Source organism: Protopterus annectens, chromosome 6.part1 (genome assembly GCF_019279795.1).
Source record: "Protopterus annectens isolate FY-2018-M chromosome 6.part1, PAN1.0, whole genome shotgun sequence".
Taxonomy (NCBI): Eukaryota; Metazoa; Chordata; order Ceratodontiformes; family Protopteridae; genus Protopterus; species Protopterus annectens.
Window position 1 is genome coordinate 562,891,264 of NC_056738.1, and position 27,387 is coordinate 562,918,650.

General features: G+C 42.1%; 1 long non-coding RNA gene across 1 annotated transcript in view; it reads left to right on the forward strand.

Annotated features, from left to right (window-relative positions):
• LOC122805675 overlaps window positions 1–27,387 on the forward strand; it is a 680,114-nt gene that overhangs the window by 365,675 nt on the left and 287,052 nt on the right. The gene's annotated exons all lie outside the window — the stretch shown is intronic.

The window sequence follows — 27,387 nt, forward strand, 5'->3', positions numbered from 1 at the left end:
ATAAAAAGAAAAGAAATGACAAGAAAAATGTTAGAAGTTATAAGATGTGGTAAGTTAAAGATTTGGGACAAAAAACTTCATGGACTTACAAAAAGAGTATACATAGGACTGAAATAAATTATTTTAAAGTATCCGAATCTTTAGTTATAGGTGAAAGGGACGTAGTTGAAACAGGATTTTCTCATCATCTTACAATATGGCTAGCAATAAAGGAAAACAATGAATATGTAAAAATATGCAAATGATTACAAATGATAAATAAGAAAGCATGGAATGAAGAAGGAAATAGATTAAATATACAATTATAGAAAGATCATCTTACTGTGAGAACATTTTACAAACTCTGGTCTGGATGGCAGATGATATTTAAAGAAAAATGTAAAAAAAATGGATTTACAATATCAATATGATGTGAGAAAAGGATAGAAAGAAAACTGTAAAAGAACACATAATGATGCATTGGAAGATTAGCTCATACGAACAGGAAGTACTTTGTCAAAGAATAAGAATTACATGAAGGAAATCAAGAAAAAATACAAGAATTTGGTATATAATTAGAGATATTTGTTGCTAGGAAAAAGAGAACTATCAAGTTACTTAAGCAGATCAGCAAAGGAAGATGGTAGTATAATGAGAAAAATAAAAATGTAAAACAAGAAATAGAGATAACTCAGGAAAATATGAATGGTGTAGTACAGTATGCACAAGAAATGTTTAAAGAATAAAGGTAGCGAAAAAACATGGAAATCAAAAAATTTAACAGAAAAAGAGAATAATGTGTTGGAAAAGGAAATTTCTTTAAATAAGCAAGATATAAAGTAAATATATATTTGGCTGTGGGATCAGATGGAATAGGGTATGAACTGTATAAAAAATTAAGGGATTAGCAAAACAACAAAAAAGTAAAAAAATAAAGATTTTGAATGAGTGGTTAAATGGTTTTATGTATGAACACATATGTAGTGAAATACTTAAATTCATATGGAAGAAGGAAGAAAGAAGACAATTAAAAACTAAAGACTGATGGTATTGAATAATAATGATTCTAAGATTTTTATGAAAATAATAAAAAAGAGATTTGAAATTAAAATGGAAAATTATATGGAAGATAGTGTATAGAATATAAAGAGATGGGCTGTCAAGAAATATTAACGATAGTTAGAGAAACTGTGGATATTATGAACAGAAAAGAAGAAGAAGCCAAACTCATGATATGAGACCTTAATTAAGATGTTTGATACAATTGGACATGAAATCTTATGGGTAGTGATGAAAGAAGATAATATAAGTGAGAAAGTTAGGAAATTATGTATGTCATCATGTAGTAATAATAAAATAAAATAAAAATTGTAAATGGCTGGTTAAGTGAAGAGGTAAATATGAAGAGTGGTGTAAGACAGGGATGTCCAATGAGTTTTATACTCTTTGCATTACTTATGAATGTGATAATGTGTGAAATAAATCACAAAATGAGGAGCTGGGGTATCTAGCACCTGAAGGGTTAGAATTCCAGTTCTGTTAACATATGCAGACGACATTATAGTAACTGCAAAAATCCAAATGTAGGGAAAAGAAGTAATAATTTGCACAAATGATTATCTAAATATGATATGGATTGCTGAAATAAAGAGGTTTTATTGGTCTGAATGCATCCACAAAGACTTAAGAAGAAAAACTAAAAAGTCATGGGCATTCAGAAGCCATATAGCTGTAACACTTGATGCCTATATCCCCTGGGCCTCTATTACAGGAGGTTTAACCTATCACACAGCGAAAACTCTAGCTTGGGGAGGTTTTTCTTGTATATTTTTGAGATGTAGCAGGAATAAAACGAGTCTTTGGCTGAGTATCTTATACTTACTTGTTTTTAATACAAACTTGTTGGCAGAGCAGATTTCTCTTGAAGGGGTTTTATGGCAATAAGATATTGTTTACTGTGTATCATTTATCTGGATAGTAAATACGTTTATATGCAGTCACGAATTCTGACTGATTTCGGATGTTGTGTAGCTTGAGCCAGGTAAGTTGTCTCAATGCTTGACAGTGGTAGGTTCTATGTATTGAATTAGTGGCAAATGGAGCTATTGTATTATAGCAAAATGCCAGTTTTGATTCAAGAGTGGTATTTAGGTTACTTAGGATAGGTGATGCTTAAAGGAAGACTGGGAGTAAGAAAGTTGAAACTAATGTTTGCCATGCTGTGTTTTTAAGGTATTCTCTGGCTTTATAGAGGGAGTCCAGTTTCTGATTTGTCTTTTTGTTTATGGTTTATAAGATATGGTAGTCAAATATGAGATTTTCATCAATGACAGTTTCTAGGAGTTTACTGTGTCTAATTATTTCTATTTCTATTTTAGTGTTGTTTGCCGATGTAATTAGGAAAGATTGCTTTTGCTTGTTATATTGTTTTGAGTGAAAAGCATTAATTTTGTTTTGTTAGGGTAAAGGAGCAGGCATGGGTTTTTAGCCAGGTTTCTATAGAGGTAAAATAATTTTGGGCAAATTCATGGAGTTTGGAGAGAATTGAGGCTGCATATATTAATGTTGAATTTGCCAGTGTATTGGACAATGATCGTGTGTCAAGTGGTAGTATGGAGTTTAGTTATAAAGATGTTAAAGAAGAGTGGCCCAAGGACTGAGCCTTGTGGGACTCCTATGTGAATGGTTGAAATGGGAAATAATCCATGTGCCATTTGTCTGCTTGCTTTCTTTCAGATAGCTAAGGAATCATGTAAAGGAATATTGAGAAAGTCCAATGGAACCAAGTCCAGAGAGGAAATGCTGATGTGATACTGTATTGAATGCTTTAGATAAATGTAAAAACACCATTGATACAAATTTGCCATTATTTCTAAGCTGATTTACAGTGTTAATAAAATGTGAGGATGAATATGGGATTACTAAATGGCACTGGGGAGGCTATGAAAAGCACACAAAAGAGAAAAATGCAGTAACTAGATAGACCAACTCCCTACTCTTACTCAAAAAAGGAGAAGTCCTCATATCCTATGGCCCTTGTTTGGGTGTGTAGCAGCAGTTATTCTTGGTCTGCACCCACTGAGTAGGTGCAGCACTGAAGACATATGGGTAGTGAGGGGATTGGACCTGACTAAATTTTGTTTTAAGAAGACTTAGGGGCAGCACTAAGAATTTCCATATGCAATAACCAGTAGCCCTCACAAATAACTCCAAGCATAAGATAAAAATGAGAAAGGCTCTACTTAAACAAAGCTGCAGAGCATAGTTGTGTCTTTACAGAGAACCTGGAATGCAAATGCACTTCACTGGTTAAAACAATCTGATGCTCTTTTTTGCTGAGTAGTGATTGTTTGGGGTAGGAAGGTTATCCTCTAAGCAAAGCTGCAGAGCTTTGTTCCATCTTCTTTTCAATCACATTCACCATCTGTGTGGTTTTCCTCTGGAATATTTACAGTAGTTTGACATCATTCTCCATGTATGGCCTTCAAGAAACTACTAGGCTAGTTGCTCCTGTGGGCCACTTTAAGCCTAGCCAATTACTCTTCCAAATGTGAGAATCAAACCCTGTTCTTCGTGTCTGTGAGGTAAATAACTTAACCATTATAACAATTCCCAGTCCCAATCAGGGTGCAGTCTTTATGAGTATAACTTAGACTTAGAATTTTAGCTAGGACTGGGAAGTGGGGAGAGGAATTTACAGTGTACCTTCTTCTTCTTCCTCTTCTCCTCCTCCTTCACCTACACCCAAATGGCATGTGATTTGTTTTATCTAGACATAGATTTTTAGTAAGGCTTGAATATGGAGTACTCACCATCACTAATTACTTAGACATCTCCTAAGCAAAGACATTTCATTGTTATTCATTTTCCAAAAATCAGCAATGATGCAAAAGTGACTGAAATTTAGGCATTTGTTAAGAACACCAAATTTACACATTCATCAGCTATACAGTTGCATAACAAGAGATAAAGGCTAAACAGATTGAATTATTTTCCCAGCAATCTAATAAACATTATACAGAATTTCAGTTCAAGTACAAGTGAATTCATGACTTATATTTGGTATATTTTCATGTATTATATTAATCAAGCTAATGTGTAAGCCAGAGGAAGCCATGGAAATGCATTTACAGAAAAAAATGATCACATAAAAACACAAGATGCACTTTGGCAACCATTGCTGCAAAGGACTGTTTAGCTTCAGGCTGACACCACTTCTACTGCCTAAAGTGGAACATTTCTTACTGATGATATTTTGCAGGACAGATCTCACATTTGTCAATGAAAATCTCTTTTTTTATATTATCAGCAGCATTAATATTCAGTGTAACAAAAATGCACTTAATTGCATTGTTTCTTAAAATATGCAATGTTTTGGATGTAGTTTCTTAGTTTTCTGCAATATTTAGAAGGAAGTTAAAAAAAAAACAGATAATAGGCAATGAGGAATATTTCAATATGAAAGTTATAGAAAGGAAGATGTTTTCTTCAAAAACAAGACCCAAACCATAAAATAATATTTTTTTGTATTTATTGGTGCATAACAGTAGAGAAAGAGGAAGCAATAAATGAATAAATAAATAAAAATAGCAGTATCATACAAAAAGTGATTCCTCTCTTTTAACCCTAAATAGAAAATGCAAAACACTGCCATTAATTCAAAAAGTAATATAAGCATGGCAACAAAAATGTTAGTCAAAAGCAAATTTGGTAAACAATTCAAACCAATGAAAAAAGACAGGCCCCCAGATTTAATAAACTCTGTGTAGGAATAGTGCAAGCCCTACACAAAGTGTACTGTGGCTGTGTCTGCAGCTCCCCCCAGCAGCACGCCTTGCATATTAATGAAGGCGTGCTACTGAGGAAGAGCCATGTACATGGTTACTGAATCAGTGTAGGGGGTGTGTTACAGTGCTCGGAGATATGTAACACACCCCCTGCACTGTCAAAGTGCCATACGGTACTAAAATATTAAATTGAAGTTTTCCCAGCCAGTTGTAAAAGTTATATGTAGGGGGTGTGTTACAGTGTCTGTTACACACCCCGTGCATTGTCAAATTGTTGTATGATACTAGAATATTAAAATAAATGTGTCCTCAGCCAGTTGTAAAAAAATATATTTGTAGGGTGTGTGTTAGAGTGTTCGTAACACACCCCCTGTACTGTCAGAGTGCTGTATGACAGTGAAATTAAATGTTAAAATGTAGTGCCCCTATTATTTATGTATTTATTTATTTTTTTATTATTTTTGTGTTTGAGCGGTGTGATGCTTAGCAAGAAACACATGCCAGACATCTAAAAATAGAAACCGGATGCTTTTAATTTTAATAGAAAACATCAAGTTTAAGCATAGCTGAGCAGGTTTGCGTGAAGTGGTGTGGCATTCAGCAGTGATTAAATGTAAATGAGAGCTATATTTATTTATTTTTATTTTATTTTACATTTGTTTACCGGGAAGGTCTGACTGGACATAGGTCCATTTTCAGTGGAGGCCCAGGGAGAAAAGCTCGAAACATAATACATAAAATCATAACATAATAAATTAAATTAAATATGATGTAATACATTAAAGAGAGAAATCAGATATAAACATGACATAGATTAAGGATATTATGTTGTAAAACAATAAAATAAATAAAAATAAAATTCCTAAGATGTCACATAGCAACAAGATGAGAAATATAAACATTTTGTAGGTAGTTTCTTGTAGGGTATTATAACTCAATAAGTGTATCTTGCAATAGTGCTGTTAAAAACAGCTAAATAAATCAGTGAATATTAATGGGATTCAAATACATATTCTAGTTTTGCTATTAAAAGATTTAGTGTATTAACTCATTTTGCAGGTCTTTGGATGTATGAGCCTTGCAACTCATCATGGTGGTATAGATATGATATATACAATACTTTAAATTTAAAGGTGGTCTGGAAAAAGTTGCAGCTAATATGGAATTATGGTTAGTGGATTGGGTGAAACAGAGAAACATGGCATGTTGTGTAAAGTAATATTCCAATTAAGTCATAGGGTACTATTAGGTAAATGAGGGATTAGTAGTACATATTGGTAAAGAGTAAAAATAGACTGTACAGTAGGTATTTTATCTTGGGGTGTCACAGGAGCATAGTCAGATATCAGTATAGTGGGTTTTGAGGAGCTTTTTAAATTGGAGGGTAGAGCTAATGGAAGTCAGGTGGGTAGGAAGTGTATTCCAGGCTTTGGAGATAGAACAGTTGAAGAGAGATTTCACTGCATTGTTGTTATGTCTGGTGATATTAGGCAGTTTTGGTTGCTAGATCTTAATGTTCTTGTTGTAGAATAAGGGATAATTAGGTTTTGGAGAGCTGGAGTTTTAGTTGGGTGGTAATATAGTTTGTGGGCTAATGTCAGTTGATTGAGTTTCAGTAGCTGAGGTAACTCTATCCTGTTTAGGTGTTTGAGAGCTATACAGTGATGGGTCCTAGAAGGAGTCCCAGTCGCAAATCTAGCAATCTTATTGTAACAAGATTCTAGTTTTTGTAGGTCAGTTTTATGGAGGTTGGTTAGAATTAGGGATGCGTAGAAGAAGGTAAACAACAGATGTGTCCTGGCAATAGTGGTTTTGGTGTAATTAGTGAGAAATTGCTTATTCTGGTAAAGGAGACCTAGTTTTTGTGAACCTTCTTGATAGTTTGGGCTATATGAATGTCTATTTCTACTCCTAACAGTATAGCTCTGATCACCATACCCTGGGTAGCTGAATGGTTAGAATTCTGGCCTTGTGTGCAGTAGGTGCACAGTTTGAATACTGACCATTCAGCTTTTTAAATGCGATAGAGGTTGTTGTTGTTTGTCCTTCGGCTTTTCCCAGTTAGGGGTCGCCACAGCGGAACTCCGTCTGCTAATGATTGGCAGTAGATTTTCACAGTGCTGAGTTGCCAGCTCGATGCCCAACCTTCAATAAAGGCACGCCCATTCACACATGTCTTTCAAATGCCACTCAACCTGCGGGGAGGACATGCAGACTCCACACAGAAGGCACTCCCTGCACTCCAGCAAGAATCGAACTGGAGAAGCTCTTGCTGTGAGGCAACAATGCTACCGCTGCACCACCACGGAATACTATTGTAAATGTTTGTTTTTTTTTAATGTATATATTGAAATTTGTTAACCAGGTTAGTCCAGCTTGACCAGAAGGCCTTTTTCAGTGGAGACCCAGGTATAAAAGCCCCAGTTACTCACATGTCCAATACATTAAAGTTACACTACCAGATAATGTAGTAAAATACATATGTTTAGGGAATATAAATTAAAATAGATATGCATAATAATGAATTAACATTAATGAACAGATGCTTTCAATAATTGTTTTTTTTTTTATATAAACTCTGATTTGCCCATAGCTAAGCACTGTTAAGTGAAGCCACACAATGCTTAAATAGGACCTGTTTTAGCAGTACTTAATGCACAGCTCCGCTTAGCTGGTTTGGGCACTGCTAAGCAATCCCAGGTTAAGCAGTCCTCAGCTCAACTAAGTGGGTTTTCACACTGCTAAGCATTGCTAAGCATTGCCATTTTAAGCACTGATCAACTAAGTTTAGCAGGTTTGCGGATGCTAAGCTTCACGTAGCTTTTTTAAAAATGGTCCAATGGCGGGAAAGGACGGAAAAACAGCCTTATTTAAGCAGCACAGGTGGGAATACAGCCAGAACATGTTGGAGTTTAATCACTGCAGGAGTTATGGCTGGAGTCAGAGAGGGAGCACACTTTTGGGCACAACGCTGGGGCATGTTGGAGTCAAGGGTCTTGGTTGGGCTCCTTGTCAAAGCCCTTGGCAACAGACTGCTGCAGGGTCAGTACCAGGGCTCTGAATACAAGTCTGAGGTCTGGGACCATCTGGCATGTGACCTCACCAATGCTACTGGAATCCCCCACACTGGTGAGCAGGTGTGTCATCATTATGATGACTTGAGGCAGACAAAGGGGGAGCTCTTGGCCCAGTGGATCCAAGACACTCAGGACCGCAATGCCCCAGAAGTTTGTAAGTATAGGAACCATTTCTTTACCAAATTCTAGCATGAATATCTAATAGACAGGTATGCATAATTCCCTTATCACAGCTGCAGAAGAGAAGGCTCACAACTTGGAGGTTCACGCAGGGTGCTTAGTAAGGATGCATCGAGAGTGTAGTGAGTACAGATATATCTTGCAATATATAATCATATAAAAAAGAAAGCGTGCAGTAGTAACTGCCAGTAGCTATATTCTGTTCTGAATGCAGTGCAATAACATTATTAATGTGTAGGAATGATGTGTATATGGTATTAATACTAATGAACTGGTAATAAAGTACACTGGCATTCTAAATGTGAAGGGAATAAATGACATTCATTCATGATCTACAGGAATTACAGTACAACTGCAGTCAGAATTGTGAAGGAAATAAAGTTAGCATTGCATAGGTTCTATAATAATAGCACACCTTCAATAAATGCATTATTTAAACCAGAGAACAATAAAGTTTGTCAAATGTATATTAATGACTGTGTCATGTCACTGTCAATAAAGCTTTGTTCTTCCAATTGTTGTGTGTATTCTGGTCTGTTGTTAAAGAACTCCAATTTTACAGGTGCTACAAATCAAATATGGGTATAACACCATGAAGTAACTGAAGTTTGGCTGCTAAAGAACTGTTATGCTAAAGTATAGATGTGGAGCTGTACTACAAGACAGAATGCAATTTGATATATATTCTGCACTAACATGTGAACCTTGAATAGTAATGTGTAAGTTATTATAGTGTGTTTACCTCAAGACTGTCTTGTGTTAACCTTTGCATTTCAGCTATATGCATTCCTGAACTTAGGTACACTTTTGCAGGCAAGTATGACACAGTAGTAGCTGTAGACTGCAAACATACCATCTGTAAACATAGATTGGTCAGATAGGCATCCCAGCACCCTGATATGGTCTGTACAGATCACACATATCCCCATCTACTAGGGGTTGATTGTGTATACCTGAATTCCAAGTATTAATACACACTTCACCTACTATCTCTGTCATGCCTAAATCCAATGCATGTATGTTCTACTGTCACTGCAGTCTTCTGTAATACTCTACCAATATTACCAGGTTAGACTTTGTCAGCAGGTGAGCTGTAGGCACGTATCAGTCAACCAACACACACATCAGTGGCCTAGGAGCTCAGTGTGATAAGCACTACATCTGTTGTTATTTTTTTTCCACACACAGGCCAGGTTTGAGTCCAGGGACTGGTAGTAAGATTTATTTGTAGTAACAGACAAGTAGTACTGACTATTTATAGAAACAGCCACATATTGTTAGATATTCTCCACACAGGACTTACAGGTAAAGAAATGTCTGCGGTAGCTGTATGATGTGTATACTAATGACAGTGTCCAGATGTACTATTGTGTAAACAGCATTGCTCATCCAGGTGATAAATCTCCATTAAATAAAACATCACGAAGTACAGTACTATTCCAACTGAATACGACAACTAAAATGTTCCTCTGTTGGTACGGTTGTATGCCTGGTGCATATGTGAATGTGTGCTGATAGTCTAACCCCATGCCTACGAATGACAGCAGGATAGGTATAAAATCCCTGCACTGTGCACAATACATGTCTCTCAAGTGTCATATTGTCACGGCTAGTGATCACTGTTGCCAATAATCTTTGACACAGATATAAATCCAGTTAAAGTATGACAGTAGCACACTCACAGAACATCAGTGCAGTTCCTGCAGCTTGGCCCATACCATCACATGTGAGCAGCTTGAGGGGTATGTACATGCTACTGAAGCTATAGGGCACATGTAGACATAAAGTAAGGACAGACCTGTAAAGTATTGAGCAGTATTGTTGTGAAAAATATAGCCTATACAGTTGGTAATGGACTGTTTTTCTCTCCTCCCACTCCTTATCTGCATCACAAATATTTATTCTTATACTATGGGTATGGTTTCATTTCCACATATGTTGTTCTCAAAATCTAATGTTGGGCCTTTTGTTGTATTATTGGTTATGTATTACAATGGTAGCATGCAAACATACCTTGTTGAAATTCCACTGTTGTTGGCCTTTTGCCGTAAGTGTTACTGGCATGTTGTTACAATACTGACTGTCATTCCAATTATGCCTGTGTTCTGTATGCTGTGTGATTTTATTGTCCTGGGTTAATTGAAACATGCATGCATGCTGTTACAACTAATGTTTAAATGTTCTGTTCATAACTAACCTATACACCTTGACAAACCTCAACACCATAGCATGATTGGGTAGGCCAGTTCCGGTGGATCCTCCTATCCCACCTCATCTGGCCATGACATCGGGTCACAACACATCTGGGACCCAACCTGGAACTGTTCCTTCTGCTGGTCCTGCACCACCCATGGGTGGATCTGCCTCAAGGGATGGGACCCACCCCCCCCGGGCAGAATGGGGCCCACCCCCCCCGGGAGGGGAGAAGAGGTTGTCACCCAGACTGAGGTTTTAGGGTATGGTGCCCAGGGTCATCCAACATGACTTGGATGATAGACTGTGCCAGATTGAGGGCAGATTGGCGCACCTTGAGGGGCAGGCTGGTGCCATCATCCAGCCCTCAGCACAGACACCTTCACGGCCATGAGGTGGCAATGATGACTGCCCATGGGTGGGGATCTCAGTCTCACTATTGCCATCGGGAGGCATCTGGTCCTCTGATTCCCAACCACCCTCCCAGTCCAAGGTGTTTATCCCCCTCATGTGTCATACACCACCCCTGTCTGCTGTCTTGTCTGGATTGTCTGTCTGCAAAATAAACCTCTCCTACCCAACTTACTTCCCCAAAAATACTTACAGCCCTTCCCCAACATCCCACTCTCACCTTAAAAAAATGGGCATCTGTCCCCCCCAAAAAATGTGTCCCCTACATAGCTCTCCATTTTGCCCCCATGTTCACTGCAGTGAATCAATCATCCCATCAATTAATCAACAAAGTTATGTCACCCACATCCCTTTCTGTGGGGTGTGAGGCTCCAAATTCCAAATTGTTCACATCATGCACAACTGTTGTTGTCCAAGAAATGGAGAGCTATGGTCTTTTCCTACACCTGTCCTGCACATCCCTAGCTGCCTTTTATATTGCTTTTCCCACTGCTTGCCCCCATTTCACCACTTTCCTATCACCCATTTTTTTCTTCTGCTTTTTTGGAGATGGCATGAGCTTAAGCTAGGATAAGTGCCGCTTAGCATCGTGTTGCATCACGCAAACCCACTTATAACTTCTTAAAACTGCTTTAATCACCATATCTGATTCAGACACTGTTCTGCATATCAATAAAATAACCAGCCCTGCCAAGTCTCAAACCCAGGACCCTGTAAATTACCTTTCAGTGCATTAGCCCACTCAGTAAACTCAGCTCTGGGGAAGAATTGGTGTTTTTGTAAATATATCATGCAGAACAATTTTGTAACATTAGGAAAAAAATACACCCCTATCAAGTATTGAACCCAGGACCCTCTAAACTACAGTTCACTGCAGCACACCACTAGGCCAACTCAGCTCTGGAGAATTGCTGGTGTTTTAGTAAATATATCATACACTACAGTGATGCAACATTATGAATAAAATACACTCCTGCTAATTACTAAACCCAGGACCCTCTGAATTACAGTTCAGTGCAGTATACCACTAAGCCAACTCAGGTCTGGTGAACTGCTGGTGTTTTTACAAAGATATCCTGATTACTAGTGACACTACTTCTATATATAATGTGATAAATGGCAGCATACTTGGGCCTGTCATGCAGACGCCAAACCAGTACACAGCCAAAGACATGTTGATGGATTGACTGAAGGCCTACGATATCAGGTAGAGCTGACAACTACACAGACTGTTGTAGAATGTCCGCAGTTGTGTCACCTATTTATGGCATGGTTGTGATCAAAGGTATTCTGTGTGCTGATGTACCGGCAAGGCAGTGCAGATCATATCTCTCAACTGTACAGATTTTTGCCTCATATTTTTGGTCTGTTTTTCATAAAATTGTGGTTTTCTAGCAAATCATTGAGGACTGAAGTCAGAAAATAATGGCACATATTTGAGTTTCAGACTTCATGTCCTTCAAAAAATTCATGCTAATGCATAACCTGCCATTCTATCCACTTTCTGAGTTTATAAGAGCAATATTTAAAATGTGCCCCTATTTTTAGGCCGTTGTCCTCCCCCATTATTTGTGCCTTTGTCCAGATTTCTTGCTGTAACAGGTTGAGAGGTATGGTGCAGATTAAATTTACAAAAGCATGACAGACAGGTCGATGTCACATGTCATAGCCATCCAAACATACATGTTCTTGCCAAACCTGTGTAACACACTGTATGCATGCACATATGTCTCACAACTACACCTCCCATAATAATGACTCAGTAGCTCTAACTGTTACATTCCTAGCATGTCTGACATCTGGACACCTACAGCTCAGGCCCACAGTCTAGTCTGTGCACCCACATTAGCATGTCAAAGGCCTGGAGGGTGGGACGCATGTCACAAATATGAATACATGTCCTAAATGTCCCCTACCACTCTCTGGATGGTACTACTACTTAACATATGTACCAGAGGCACATGCCTCACCTGGACTGTTATGGGTACCCTCATGTTGGCCATACTGTGACACAAGAGCTGACACCTGACACTGCTCCCTCACTGATATATGCAGCTTGCTGTCCCTGAATGTCTTCACAGTCCCCAGTATGATTCCTGGCCAGAATGCAGTAGCTGCAGCCTGCTACACATGCAGCAGTATATTCAACTACCTGCTACAGACCTATCATACCTCCCAAACACCTAGAATAGGGCATCCACACAACACCCATACATAAAGGTTTGGGGGGAATGCTCAGATGACAGGGCCATGTGTCATAGTCTCCCCCTACAAACATACACACCTGATTGACCAGCATCAGCAGAACATTCAGATAATAAATGATGCATGACACTCACATCTCCTTACTGACCCCAATAAACATTGTTAAACAGTAACCTGCCACAGAATCAGAAAGGCTGTTAACAATAGTCAAACAAAGCATTCAAAACTGCGGATGTAATACTTCAATCCAAACAACGAACAGTATTCCTACCCACCCACTATGATGCTGTACCTCCCAGACCTCAATAATGTCCTCCTCACAGGTCAGGAAAAGGACCAAGGCCTACATGAAGGCCTTAATTATAGCACTGTATTCCCATGGCATTGGCTAATGGCAGTGCAACCCAGCTGTTCTGCAGCTATTAGCAAGTGTCAATCACAGATTGATGCACAGGCACTCACCTGTTCATGAACATTATCTACAAATGGCAAGTTGCTACCTATGGTAAAGAGGTCTGTGACTTTCTTCATGAAGACAGACTGCAACTTCCAAGGAATAATATGACCGGATTTCCACTCACAAAGCAGTACAGCACTCTACCAGGTATGTCATTGAGTTAACCATGTAATGTAAGGCAGATGGGAGGATGCAATCATGGGAAATAGAAATGTCAACAGGAGGTCTAACAACATTTCATGAATGACATGATGCTGTTAGTCTGCTGTCCAGCAACTACAGTCTTGCCTTTTGGCTCTGTCTGCAGTGACATAGATCACATCTCTGGCTCTTGAGTCCCCCCAGCAATTGTCAGCCCATATAGAAATGCGGGTTTATATTAGTACATCAAAGTATTACTACTTTGAATGTACTAAAATTGAACCCTTTGAATATAGCAAAGCTGCAGAATATCGAATACTTTCCTATTCGATGGGCAGTTTCTGCAGCTTCACTATTTCCTCGACTGTGGAGCGAAGGTTATGGACCGGGTTAAGGTAAGTGTGCGAACGAAGGTGAGTGTGTGATAGGGACCTTAGGGTTAGGGAGCGGGTAAGGTGAGTGTGCAATAGGGACTTTAGGGTTAGGGAGTGGGTAAGGTGAGTGTGCGATAAGGACTTTAGGGTTAGGGAGCAGGTAAGGTGAGTGTGCGGTAGTTACAGACCTTAGGGTTAGGGTTGGGTTAAGATAACTGGATAGCTAGTAGTGTTTGTATGGTTTAGTGTAGGGTTTTGTGAAGTGTATGTGTGTAGATTATGTATTTTAGTGTGCTTGTGTTGTGTGTATGTCTGTTGGAACAGTGAATTTTTTCCTGGGAAAAAATTTGCTGTTCTGAGTGGTCGATGTTGTGGTGTTTTGAGTGAAATGGTTCGATATTAGAACATTCGATGTAGTAATACTTCAATGTTCTAATATAAACCCTAGAAATGCTACTTGATTGTCTGTTGTACAATAGTGACAGTAACTACTGGTGGATAGAGCTGGCATGTCACATCATGTGGTGTCATAAGCCTCTCTCGGTCTGTGAATTTCATATAGGATTAATTCAAAGACTGTCCAGGTGTCCCTGACTGTTCCTGATCTACTCTGGTTAGCTCACTGTGTACTCCACACCTGTATCTCATTGCCTGACAGCCATAGCTAGCATACCTGCTGATCCCTGCAGCAGGACAGCATGTTATAGGCAGTAGTAGTATGGGGATACAGGCTCCGCCTCAGCAACAGCGTGTACATATTGACCACACAATGTCAGGGAATGAAGACAGTACCAGATATTAATGTACCATTACTGTGTTCTGGGGGGTCTGGCATGTCACACACACATTCCCCACACTCTGGAGACACCCATTACATATTGTCCAACTGGTATCCAGACATCCACATTAGTCTGGCATGGGGTCCACATATATCAGGCACATGTACACATTCTGCAAACATCTGGGTACTGCAGATGTTGGACATCTATGGGGAGGAAACCCTACACCACATATTCATTGCTTTCAGTTATTGTGTAGCACAGATGTTGCTGGAATGTCCACATGCACTTATACCACTCATGTATTTGTCGGATGTTGGCTGTATGACATGGTACTGTAATATTTTGTTCATAGGGGACACACCACAGTCAATGGCAGTGATGGGTGTGGGCACATAACAACACAGTCTGTCAAAGTACGCAGGCCATAACTACTATACTTAGGACCATATGAGTTTTCTAGGCTATGGGCCTGGAGCTCCCATATGCCTAGCGCACATGTTAGCTCATGTGTATGCAGGCCAGCACCTGATGCCCCAGTCCAACAGGGACACAGTTGGTATCTAGAGGGTGGATATGCAGTTAACCATCCAGTCATCCAGGGTCTGCCTGCAAAGGTGTAAATAGCTACCCTGCCTGATGTGGACAGGATGACCATTCCACAGCAGGATGAGTGTGTGGGACACACATCTGAGCCACTAAAAAGTCCAGTTGATGTCACACACCAGGTTGAGGGAGTGTGTGTGTGTTAATAGAGTGGAGGTAGAGTTGCACTTGTGCAGCAGGGCCAACAATGTGGAGTACGTGATTGGCTTGCATGTCAGGCAGATGTCACTTCTGAGGAGTATGTATGACACCGGGTAGAGCGTTTGGCTTATAGCCTATCTGTGTATGGTAGATGTTTAAGGCCCTGGTACTCCCTGGTGGGGTACCTCTGTGATGTCCCCATTTGCTGCATGTGCTGTGTGAGATGAATGACAAATGGGGCATGTTACAAAATAATGGGCCTTATTGTGGGGAATACAGGGATGTTAGGACTCCATGTCCCTGGATGACATACCTGTAGGTATGAGGTGGGCCATGTAGAAGGTTTACCATAGAACAGAAGCAACATGGTGGTGAAATGACATGTTGCCATCGACCTGTGTGCACAGATCCTACATGACGGATTGCATGCCTTGGATTTTGTTAGTAGTGTGATAATATGTGGGGATGCATGCCTTGGATGTTAGTAGTGTGATAATATGTGGGGACATCTCTATCCCCAAAGGGTTTGTCACTGCATGTCATGGTATGCAGTGTGAAGCAATGTTTCTGGCACCAGTCATGTATCTGCATGAGACTCTCCTAGGCAGATGTCCACATCAGTAGGGAATCTGGTGAAAGCACACAATTTCATAGGTTCATAGGTGTGTACTAGGCTAATGGCCCTGGAGCCTTTACAAGCCTAGCCCATAGGATTATCCTGGCATTGTGCCACCCAACCTTAGTTCCTAGTGCTTCTGTCGAGTAGAGCCACTAGAGTGATGCCCGGGGTGAATTTTCTATTTCCCATCCACTCATCAAGATTCCTCTTGAGGAGGGCCAGTGAGGTGCTCTGCTTGACATGTATGGGAAGTCGATTCCATAGCATGGGCAGTCTCTGGGTTATGAACCTGTCCCTCCAGCATGTTCTGTTGATTGTGGTAATGAGGTTGAGGACTCTGGAGCATGTGGTGTGGAGGGATTGGGATTTTTTTAGATGTATCATTTCTAACAGAGCTGGGTCAGACATGGCTTTGTAAGTCAAGCAGAGATCACCTCTAAGTAGGTGATATAAGACAGAGAATAGTTGGAGTTTTTTGAGTTTGTCCATATATAACAAATGTTTAAGGCCTAAGATCCTCTTTGCGAGGTACTTTTGTGGCCTCTTCAGTTGTTGCAGATAACTAGTGAGGTACATGCCAAATGGGGCATTATACTCAATGATTGGCCTAATGAAGGAAGAGTAGAGGGAGACAATGACCTCTTTCTTCCTGGATGCAAAATCCTTAGTTATGAGATGTGCCACATAGAAGGACTTTCTGACCACAGTGGCAATGTGGTGGTCAAAAGAGAGGTTGCTGCCAACCTGTGTTCTTAGCTCTCTTATAACTCCTTCTGTTAAGGTAGATCAAGAGAACCGGGTTTTTCACAAGGGGGATGACGACACATTTTTTGGCATTGAGCTTAAGGCCATGGTTCTGGCACCAGTCGTTGGTCTCACTGAGGCCTTTCTGTAGGATGTCAACATCACTTGGGGAGTTAAAATAGCTCCCAACATGCAATTCTCTGCAAACTTTGTCAGTCAGAGAACCTTTGTGTTGGCCTGGACTTCAGAGAAGTAGATACCAAACAGGAGAGGACCCAGGACCATACCCTGTGGGACTCCATTCATGACTGGTCGACAGTCTGACTTGGAGTCAGCTACTTTCACACTGTGGATTCTATCTGTGAGCCAGTTTGCAACCTACCTAGTGATACAGGGGTTGATGCCTAGCTTAGTGAATTTTTCTATGATTCTTGAGTGGTGAATGGTATCAAGGGCCTTAGCCAGATCAGGGAAGGCTATATGAACCACCTTGCCTTCATCCACAGCTCTGGTGCCTGACTCAAAGAAATCAACCAAGTTGAGCAGGCATGATCTACCCTTCACAAAAACAAACTGTGTAGGCTCCAGAGTTTGGCGATTCCCTATATCCTCATTTATTAGGTCCATGATGATGCGTTCCATAGCTTTGCATATCAGACTTGCAGGCTAATGGGGCGATAGTTCCTGGGGTCTGTTGTTGCTTCTCCTTTGTGGAGAGGGATGACTGTAGCAGTGCACCATTCAGTGGGACAAAGCGTGAGGTGAGGCTGTGATTGAACAGGACACACAGGTTAGGTGCCAGTTTGCCAGTTCAGTCTGTAGTTCATGTAGAACACAGCCGGGGATATTGTCATGTCCCATAGAAGCTGTACTCTTTGCCTTGGACAGTGCTATTTTACCCTGTGCAGCAGTAATAGTGGGTGCCTGGCAGTCTACAGGTATTGTGATTGGTCCTTTGGGGGGGAGAGGGGTAAAGTTGGCACTGCATCTGTCGGCCAGTATATTGGCAATATCTGTTGACTCGGTATAGGAGGTACCCTTGTGCAGTAGCTCAGAGCAAATCTGGGTATTGCCGTGGGATTCTCTTTACAACTATAGAGGAAGGCCTTTATCTTCTTTTTACTCTGCAAAAATTCTGTTTTTTTCAGCTTCTTAGAGGATTTGATGATGGATCTCAACCTGTTGAGACTGATAAGGGAGTTTTTCCAGTCTTGGGACTTCACCTTATTCTGCATCAGTTTCCTCCTTCTGTTGTAGAGTTGGTTTATGTCAGGGGATTAACAGATTGGCTTCCTTTTTTGGAGGAGAGCATCTTGGTTCTATTGGGTATGGCGAGATCCATGCATTTGTGTACATGTTCGTACAGTGCATTGGTGTATGATTCGGTGGTAATGCAACTATGCTCCATTTGCAAGGGTGTCATGAAGTTAGACACCTCTATTTTAGGAGCACAAAGTTGCTTTGGAAAAGTTTTTCACGGTGGTTACCGTTGTGGGGCAGTGGGAGATGAGAGGGATGTGGATTTCCAAGGTGATTAGTTTGTGGTCGGATCTAATCAGGGAGGAGTTGACTACTGGTGTAGAGAAACGGTTGCCCATGTTAATAATGACCAGGTCAAGGATGTTGTTACCTCTAGTGGGGGAAGAACGAGCTGGTCATGGGCATTGGAATTAATGAATTCCAGAAAGAGTTGGGCAAGTGTATTGGTACATGAGTAGTTTTTCCAGTTAATGGAGGGTTAGTTGAAGTCACCCAGTATGAGAGTGTTTGGTTGGACCCTAATATTCTCCAGGATGCTTAGGAACGTAGAGTGTGAGTCTTGCAATATGGTTGGGGACCTATAGCAGGCTACAATCTGAATCACTGTCTTATCCAGTGTTAGCTGCACCTGAGGTATTACAGATGTGTTTTGTTGGAATACCAGTCTGAAGGTGTGCGCATCCTTTATGAATATGGAAACACCGCCTTTGGAGCTTCAGTCCAAGTTCTTGGGCATGCAGTTATTTGCAGACATGGTCAGCCATAGGCCATAGGCCAATGGCTGTGCCTTGCACCACAGACATGTACATCACACATAACAGAGCCTCAAGCACTGAACAAAAGGTTACACCACTAGTTATGGGTCATGTGAGCTCGCCAGTGTGCTGCCCTTATGGTAACATATGGTGTGATGCATAATACTTGGGGGCATATATGTATTATGGCCAGGTGGATTATACTGTCAAAGACTTTGTCCAGGTCAAGTTAGGCAGTTTGCACTGTCACCACCCCCCCGTCCATGGCTTTGGTGACTGTGTCAAAGAGGCCACCGAGTGTAACAGTCATGATCCTTTCCTTGACAAAGCCTAACTGTGCTTGATGGAGTGTGTGGAGGGCGCCAATATCCTTAATAATGAGTTTAACTATAAACTATGCTATGGCCTTGCAGAACAGCCAAATTAGGCTGATGGGTGTATAATGTGACAGAATGGTGGATGCACCACTGTAGTGTAAAGGGTGACAGTGGTTTTCCTTTGCACAGCTGGGACAAAGGTGGTAGTCCAGCTACCTTTGAATACAGTGCCTTATGTTGTTGCAAGGTTATGTTTAGGGTCATGTAGGATGCGTCCTGTCATGTGATAGGCTCCCATGGTGGACGTATACCATGACTTTCACATGGCAGTGGTGACCTGTTCCCTACATATAGCAGAAGGGGCAGGTATTGTGGAAATCCTGATGTACTGTTGGGGGGGGCAGGGTGTGATGCCTACACTGACTCTGTCAGGCATCAAGTATGCTATACCTACAGCACTGGTATAGCTGGTGTCCTTGACCACCAAAAGTGAGCAGATGCAGGTATTACTTGTGATGTTGCAGAGATATATGCAGATTGTCTGTAATGGATGTCAACAGTTTGGGCTCTGGGTTTGCTGTGCAGGCTTCCAGGAGTGATCCCATTTGCTTGATCACACTAATGAGACATCACTTGTAAATGACCACCTGCTGCTAGTTTGCCCTGGACAGTGGTATGTCATCCCTGTTATAGACACCTATGTATTGCAGATGTTCACCAGACGGGTGTCCAAATCCTTGCAGAGGATGATGTAGCCCTGTTGGGTATGCCTGGTCCATGCATCTATACAAATGCACATCTAGCACATATGTGTTTGTGTGGATATTGGTGCCAGTCCCTACAGAGGGGATTGAGGCTGTGAAGCTGCTTATACCACCCCCAGGAGGCTATATTCCATGTTGGAGGTATATGTATGTGTGACCCTAGCTAGATAGGTATTGTGGGAGATGGTGACTGCAAACATGACCGCATGATGGTTGCTTTGCCACAGAGGATGACATTGTAGGGATGCTGCAGGGGTAACCTGTGTTGTGCAATATCCACTGCAACAGACCTTCACCTCATGTGGGGGTGTCCCCTAGCTGCATGGAGGTGTTTGTAATTCCACTGTTGATATCTCTCTCCCATTTGTGTGCTACCATGGCTACATCATCTAATGTATATTTGGGTCATTCAAGTGACCCAGGATCAGGGTACAAATCCACATCTGAATGCAGTTATGGATGGTCTATATAGGCAGAAAGGGATTCCTGGTCACATGTGTTGGCCAGCAACTAGATATGATTTGAATTGGTGTGTTGCCAATGGTGAACTGCCCCTGCAGTGCCCCATGTGCATCCCACTGCCTGTATAGTGTGGAGGTGTGTATGTGTCTCATATGTACTGAAATCACATGTCCCATGTCATTTCCACCTACAATGATGTTATGATAGGATGGTTGATCAGGTAAGGCTGGGGTGCTCTCTGCACCTTTGAACCGTGTGTGTGTGACTGCACAGATGTCAGCATTTCTCAGGGTTAAGAATGCTTGAATTGAGGGCAGAGTCATGTGTAGACACCTAGGCTTTAGCAGCATGACCTTCAATGTGTGCTGCACTGATAGTTGTATGTTGGTACTGATAACCTCACCACTTTTCCTAATGAAGGCACTATGGGGCTGGTGAGAACCATTGTCAGATGCCTGAAGATCAGTTGAGACAGATGGAGGGCATTTGTTGCAGAGCATTGTGGTCTGTTGACCATATCATCCCTGCCTCACATGTACTGAAACCCCCTGCAATATCACAGGATAAAAGGTCACATGTTAAGGTCACTCATTTCCTGAATGTTTTGCAGCATTAGTCTGGGTGACAGTGGAATGCTGCATAAGGCTAGGGACATACCTGCATGGGACACATATTCAGTGTGCTCACTCATGTCTCACTACACATAGTCCAGGGATATGCATCTCAGGTCAGGCACAGCAACATGGACTGTGACAGACCCCTGACAGTACCTATTGGTGAGAGATAGCAGTGCATATGCAATATAGTGGAGTTTGTCACCTGACACATAAGTAACTGTGGCCATCCACACATACAGCCAGGTGAGAGGTACATCAGTGTGCATGGCTGTGGGACACAGGTGTGTGGCCATGTGTGGTATGTGCTGCATACGGCTGTGGCATTCATGTCTGGCTTTGCCTCGGAGGTCTCCTTTGTTTGTGGATCTGTATGTTGAGGTCCACTGCATATGTGTGTCTGTGTGTGTGTGTGTGTGTGTGTGTGTGTGTGTGTGTGTGTGTGTGTGTGTGTGTGTGTGTGTGTTGTGTAGGTGTGAGTGATGTGTGAGGTGTATTGATCGTGTTGACAACCTGTTTGGGGACAGATATGTGGCCTTGACAGGGACAGAGCATGGACTTTAGATTGCTACTGACGTTGCATCTCTCACACAGTGTATTTCTTGGTGGTATTTTTAGATGGTTGTCCATCTGTGCACACGAGGCAAGTGCTACACTGTGCCAAGTCACCCATATTAACCACACTGGCAAGGAGGAACTGTAGGACATTGTCAAGCCTCATAGTCCAGAATGTGATGGAGGAAAGCCAGGAAGACCTGAGGGGTGGGCCTACAGCCCAGGAACATACTATAACAGTAGGAGGCTGGCACCAAAGTATACCATGTAGACAGGTTATGAACAAGCAGTAATAGGTGCAACAGGTAAAGGCATTTGAACACCTCATAGCACATGCAGCAAATAGCATGAAACATCAGGATCAGGAGGGCAATGCATGATGTATTGCCATTATGTTGCTGATAGCCACATGCATACTGTGGTGACAGTTGGTGGAGTATGATGTGGGAGTTAGTTGTGAATAGTGGTGGCAAATGTGGATGTGCAGGGTGTGTACATAATGGTGAGCACTGTATGCAGTCCTGTGATGTGGCACCTCTTCATGTCTTTCAGGTGGGATGTATAGACTTCGCACTCCACCTTTCTCAGAAGCTGAGACCGCTGCCATTATTGATGCCCTGAGACTCCATTACTGGATGTTGTTGACAAGGACACACCAGAACCAGCAACAACGTGCTGCACTGTGGGCAGACCTTGTAGCAACGGTGAATGATGTGGGCCACCAGGACAGGAGCTCTGAACAGGTCCGATACTATGCTACAGATATAATACATCCTGCACAGCAAAGGGACACAGCTGTGGCCAGGGACCATGCTGGCATAGAGGCAGGGCCTACTACACAACCCCCACTCTCAGCCAAGGAGGATTTCCTGACAAACCTGGGTGCAGCTACCAGTTCATAAGAACAACATATGTCATGGAGGTGATGGCACAGATTCCACAGCGGAGGAGCATCCAGATAAGCCTCCAGTGCTCATCACGTTAATACTGTAGCTTTCATAGTGGCAGCCTTTGCATACCTGTACACATGTCAGGTCAATCTGCATTTGTGGATCGGGTTTTGTAATGCACACATGCACACATATTGTGATTGTCAGCAATTTGGTTAGTATCACAATTTGTACTGTATATGTTGATAAATGCACCTATTGTCCTGTACCAATGCCACATGTGTGTCTGCTGACAATACCTCTCCCCCACAAATCCATCTGGTGTGGCTCGGGACCACCATCCTGTAGCCAGTGAGTGTGGAACTGTCTTGTTATGGCTCATCTGTACCCTAGACATGTTAAGGGCTGCCAGTCTGTCATGGACACTACTGTTAAGCTTAGCCATATTACAATACGTGGATGTTCACTTGTGGTGGGGTTAACTGCAGTGCATCACATCAGCAATCACAGTAGCATATTTGCAGGAGCTGTAACATATTAGCACATATTTTTGTAAAGGTTTAGCCATTCTGTTATACAAGGGTGCATTACTATTGTGTAAACGGGTGCACTGTCTTTTAGGTGAAGGTCCATCACATACTCTTGACCTGTCAAATATCTCACAGGTGTATAGTACTAGCAACATTTAATGGATGTAGCTGCACTGAATGTTGTTGTCAAGGGTCTGTTCAGAGGGTGTCTGTTGTGGTCTGATTGTGTGTTGTGCATGACATAAGTAAGAACGTGTGGTCAGTATCATGCCTTTGTGGCACCTCACCTTTATGTGTGTGTGTGTGTGTGTGTGTGTGTGTGTGTGTGTGTGTGTGTGTGTGTGTGTGTGTGTGTGTGTGTGTGTGTGTGTGTGTGTGTGTGTGTGTGTGTGTTTGTGTGTGGGGATCAGCGGACATTGTAGTGCAGGAATTAATGTAGTCATATTGTCTTCCTCTCACAGGTGACCACGGGAGTTGGAGTGTATCCCCCCTCACAACCTGATGTCAGTGTCTCATCGTACTCTGATGATGATGGTGGCCATAGTGAGGTACAAGTGGGGTTCTTGGGGGCTAAATCTGTCCCACTGGATGACATTGCACTTCCACCCCCAATGCCCTTGCACGTAGTCAGTATGCCCACACATACCCAGTCCCCAGCAGCTTCAGATGTTGGGCAGTCAGAGGTTGATGGCATTGAACAGGGGAGTGTGGTGACTATGGCATCTGCAGCTGTAGACACTAGCCATAGCCAGACAGCTGGTGAGGTCCCACACAGGCAGATTGACAGGGGTGCTTGAAGGAGAACTGCTGCCCATCCAGCACCTGTCAGGGGTGTCATAGCGTGTGTCACTCAATGCATGTTTCGGTCCATCATTGAGGCACAGGCACATTGTAAACGGTACACCAGATGGATGCTCAGGTTCATGGATGCCACACTGCTTGGCATGCATGACTCCCTACATGACATTGGTGATGCCTTACGTCATTTCACTGATGTAGTAGGGAGATAGTGGGGTGAGACATTGTCAGTCCTTAACTGTGCAGTGTCTGTGCTGGAATATATGGTGGGAGTAGGGCGTCGGACACATGGACATAAGTCAGCAACAATATCAGTTGAGAGTCCACATGGCCATGAACAGTCACATTCCTGTATGGGCAGTACCACCAGCACTACCAAAGGGAGGATGCTGTCCACACCACATGGCATGGCATGGGCATATGGTCCTGGCAGTCCTGTGAGGGACACAGACCCAGCAGACACTAGTCACCATCAGCACATAGTACCTCATCTGGCCCTGGGCATGGTGGTGCCAGTGCCACTCTTGGAGAACCAGTTCCCATGTTTATGGCTGGAGATGGTGAACTGTACATTCTGCCATGTACAGTCCACAACTGTCCAACATACCCTTGTGTAGGACTAGCACATGGCTTGACTGTGTGCATGCACACACATCACTGTCAAATGCAGGTCACCAACAGACCTAAAAACCTCCTCTCCAGCTTTCCAGCACCCCTCTACACACACACACACACACACACACACACACACACACACACACACACACACACACACACACACACACACACACAGTGTCAACTGTATGGCCTTTGGCAGCCCCACACCACATCCTGTGCATGTATTGATACCTGTGCTACATCCCTTTTATTCATACTGTCGTTGCAGGGGACATGCTAATATGTGTCTGATGCACAGGGTTAATATACTTGCAAACAACAGTGCCCTGTAAACATTGCTAACACATTCAATAGTTTCTTCACAGAAACTATACAATCCCTGGCCACACAATTCAAACAAACAAGCAGCCCACTTCACTACCCATGACAGCAGAATACTACAACTACATCAGATCATCTATTTACCTTCGATCCAGTACCCATATCCTCTATAACATCTCTTCTTAAAAAACTAAAACCCACTAAGCTAGCAGCTGACCTTCTCCGAGCTGAGTTTCTGCAAAAAGCAGCTGAGGCCATTTCCTATCCTGTCTCCATAATCATAAACCGTACCTTGTCAGAAGCCTTCATCCCCTCCATATGGAAAATGTCCCACATTATTCCTCTCCATAAAGGTGGTAGCTCACTAGAGCTAACCAACTACAGACCTATAGCTATACTCTCACCCCTGGCCAAAATTATGGAAAAGTGTGCCCACAAACAACTGATGGAACCCCTCACAAAAAATAAAATTCTAGCCAACTCCCAACATGGCTTCAGGCCAAATCACAGTACCACATCAGCCCTACTATCCTTTTCTAATACCATCAATAACTTCAGAAACAATACTAAACTATCATCTGCTCTTTTCTTAGACCTCTCCAAGGCCTTTGATATGGTGAACCACATTCAACTCCTCCATAATTAAAAAAACTATCACTCAGCAATTCCACGCTGAAATGGTTCCAATCCTACCTGTCCAATAGGCAACAGGCTGTTCTATGGCAGGACACATTATCCACATGCCTACCTGTTACACTTGGAGTTCCCCAAGGATCTATTCTTGGCCCTCTTCTCTTCACCATCTTTGTTAATGACCTGCCCACAATCACCCCCATGCCACATGCATTCAATATGCAGATGATTCGACCATCATCTGCACTGCCTCCAACCTGGCAGACCTCACTGCTTCAACCCAAGACACCTTCAACCTAATAGAAAAATGGTTCTCAAGTCGTCAACTAGTTCTCAACCCCAACAAAACAAAACTACTTACTTTCTCACCCACTAACAAGACTCTTCCCCCCACCTTCTCTATTACATCCTCCAATGGAATCACTATATCACCAGAAGCTCATACAAAGCTATTAGGCGTTACCATTGATAACTCCCTTAAATTTGACACCCATTTCAATCTAACCATCAAAACCGTCAATAAAAAGCTTGGCTCTCTCTATAAAGTAAAACACTTTCTCACTCCTCACGCTAAAAATTACAATTGCCAGCACACACCTACTATCAACTCTTTTCTATGCCTCCCCCCTTTTTACAAACCTAAACAAGACAACCCTTAACAAACTTGCTTCTTGTTACAATCACATAGCTAGATTTGCCACAAATTCCACCATTAGAACGCACCACTGCACTAACTTGAAGCAACTAGGGTGGTTAGAGTTTTCCAGCCAACTCCATTTCAACCAACTCAGAATGGCTCACCAGATACTGTATCACCCAGAGAAAACACCAGCTCTGAAAAACATCATTCACCCCTATATTAACCTGCAATCTTTACGCTCCTCCAATAAGATCTTAGCTCAAACTACCAAAGCCAATAATTCTGCTGGGGATTCTCTATTCTCAAACTTTGTAGGTAAAATGTGGAACTCCCTACCGACCATGCTCACCTCAGAACCTTCAGTCCAACAATTCAAAAAAAAGCTTAAACCCCATCTCAATACTCTCTGGCAATGTCCCTGTTCCAAACCTGATTAACCACTATCATTTACCCTTCTCTTACCTCACTATCCTTAACCGCTTTTTAACAAGGCGCCTCACCTTTGTAACTGACCTATGTTTTTTTTTTATATGCTGCTGTTATTTTTTTCCCCAAGATGTAATGTATCTTTATATTGTATTTAGAACTCAACTATCTTCCTTTTTTTGCATTAACAATGTTCATATGTCTGTTATGTACCTGGAGCTTTTCTCCCCGGGCCTCCGCTGAAAATGGACATGTATCCAGTCGGACTCTCCCGGTTAACAAATGTAAAATAAAATAAAATAAATAAAATAAATAAATAAATATAGTACAGTTAATGGTGGTTTGTAGTGCAGTACTGTTATGTCCTGTAAGGTGCTGTCTGCTAGCAATTGGCATGTATGCACATCAAAGTGCATGTACCTTTGTGCCATGATACTTTATTGCTGTTAGTACTACTAACTAACGGGTGTCTGACAGACGTTATTCTGTTTCTGTTCCAGGTGTTTGTGTGTTTAAGTCATGGGGACCTGCTGCCATTACAGAAGCTCGTGATGGTGTAGTAGCAATGCAGAGACCTTTTCCTCACCAAGGTACGGCTGCATATGTGCATATTTACCTAGGTGCGTATACCAGGAACAGTTTGTGTGAGGGACAATGGAGGCAGACAGCGTAATCTTGTATGCATACCCCCTGACACAGCATGCTACTCTTGATATGTTACCTGGGAGTTTTGTAGGATCGCAGGTTCAGAGGTCCATAGAAGGTTACTAGAGTATTGGCCCTGAGTCCCTTACAAGCCTAGCCATTACTTTATCACCAGCAGAATCATTGATCAGCACCTATTGCCCCTGGCATTTATGGACCCAGGTTGGACCCCTTGGACAGAGTTTTGTTTTCCCATCCACTCAACATGGATGCACTTGATGAGGGTCTGAATTATATTCTGTTTAACATGTATGGGGAGTGCATTCCTGAGAGAGGGCAGCCTCTGGGAGACAAACCTGTCTCTCCAGCAGGTTTATTTGCTGTCACAATGTCACATATGTGATTCAGGCCTGTCATGCTGGTAATACGCACAGAGTTAGACTCACATATATGGGGCAGCTGTTCA